Raw genomic sequence first — 2,298 nt, forward strand, 5'->3', positions numbered from 1 at the left:
CTTTTTTGAGAGCTTCGTTCCTTAGTGTAATGACTTCTGACCAAAGATTCCCAAGAGCTATTTGACAGCTCTCATCTTCTGCTTCCTTTTGGGCCCTGAAGGCCTTGCTTAGAATCATGCCCTAAAAATATGATAACATAACGATAGCAAAAAAAGCTACAAATATAATTTATTTTACAAGAAAAAATATATGCACCTTCAGGCTATTATAAGCAAGGCTATCTACAAGATCATCCTTCGACATTGCAGATAGGCCGAGTTCAAGCTTCGGTTACCCCATATTTTTCATCATTTCTTGGCAAACATAGATCTCTTTATTGTCTGGCAAACAATAAAGGAAATCATCCTCGTCATTGCCACTGTACACCAAGGATCCTCAGGGGTACTTCAAATCCTTGGCATATTGTTTTGCTTCGGCAATCTGCTCCTCTGATAACTGCTTCCCTGAAGCATGTCGCACAATGAATTCCAACTCTTTAGCAGGTGCTTCAGGGGCACAAAATTTGGGTTTTTGGAAGCCCCCTCTTTTTCTAGGATTATCGGTGCGCTTTCCGAAGGTCTAGCTTCGGCGGGAACTTCCAGGGTCCAGTTTCAGAAATAGTTTGCACTGTGGCGGCCTCGTCAGATTTCTTTGAAGCTTTACCTTTTGTGCTAGGCGCTTCAGCAGAAGCAGGAGTTGATGTCTTCACAGATTCCATAACAGCATCCATCACGCTGGACATTCTTCTTTTCCTTGGAGTTGTTGCGGGGATGCTTGATGGCTTCGGCAGTTCTGTTGTGCATGGTGGACTCAGTGCTTTTAATTGCTCCGCCACCTTTTCCAGTTTCGGCTCTTCAACCGGTTTTGTCCTAGCTTCTACTAACACAGAGCGACTTGGCTCTTTAACCTTTTTTTACTTCGACGCGCTAGAATTCACCGAGGTAGCAGCTTTCCTCTTCTTTCCTTGCTTCCACGAAGGATAACAATAGTCTGGATATACAAATCCGATGGCATCGAATACCCTGTTCAGCCTCTTTTTGCCACGAGCCCCGAAGGCAGTTGTCATAGCGTCATCTTCGGCCTTCGAATATGCTCCAAGCAATTCATCACTAGTCGCTTCTATGGCATCTAGCCAGTCATCATTCGGCTCATCAAACTGGCTCCTGTACCTAAAGGTATACTTCAGGTAGACTAAACCACCTTGGCTAGAGCCAGGAGCAGTCTCCTTCGGTATTTCCCACCCATTTGCAAGTGGTCACACTCTGTAAGCAATGTGCTCTTGAACCAAGTCCCTTGGACCAATGTAGGTGCACACTATGTTGAAAGCTACATGGCATGCTTGCACATCATTCCCAAGTGCAGTGGCTGGCCTCCTAATCCTGAAGCGAGACCATATAGAGCGTTGAATAATCCCTATCACATCCTCCCTCTGACTTAGGTCATTCTTTATGTAAAACCATTCCTGCATCCAGGAGCCCGACCACCTCTTCCGAAACATAGGCACTAGGTAGCTTGCCTCAGATCGAGGCACGAAGCTGTAACAACCAAAGTTGTTGTGATACTGTTCCTTTCCGGTAGCCTTTGTCTCATAAGACAACTAGTGAATGTTTCAAAAGCATCTTGCATCTGGTTCCAGTCCTTGGCTCCTCATGGCCCATATAAATATCCCCACTTTAATGATAGCTTCGGGAGTAAGTTGATGAAGGTAAATTTCAAAGGTTTTCAGAACTTCGACCAACATTTTGTCCATAGGAATCCGAAGCCCGGCTTTCATGAAGCTTCGGGAAGAGGAACATTATTCTCCCCTCCGGCCCTCACGATTGAGATATCACGAAAGTACCTCCCCCTCATTGCATCGATCTGCCCTTGTTTAATAGTTGATTTTCCAAAGACAACATGACTCGGTCTCCGTGGTCGATCTTCAGCATCTTCATTTTCGCTTTCCACATCGAAGCTTTCACTATCGCTAGAATTTTCAGATATCCTAGCTAACATCTCATCGGCAATCTTCTCCATGTTGGTTTTTTCCATGGCTTCGTAAAATCCGGCCAACGCTGGGTCAATGATCTTCTTCTCGTCAGCCATTTGGACAATGGTTGCTAGAATGCCGAAGCTCAAAATCCAATCAAGCTCAACGAAGTAAGGAAGGTTAAAATGGCAAACACAATGCGAGCAACTCAAATAGCACGAAAAATACTCACAACACAACCTTCTATTTATATACTCAGTACCCCACAGATTGGTGGGTCCCACAGTTCAGTGTAATTCGCTATTCTAGCGAAGGAAAGGTGTTTTTTCGCACCTTCGGCTAAAGGCCT

Source organism: Zea mays, chromosome 1, assembly GCF_902167145.1.
Source record: "Zea mays cultivar B73 chromosome 1, Zm-B73-REFERENCE-NAM-5.0, whole genome shotgun sequence".
Taxonomy (NCBI): Eukaryota; Viridiplantae; Streptophyta; class Magnoliopsida; order Poales; family Poaceae; genus Zea; species Zea mays.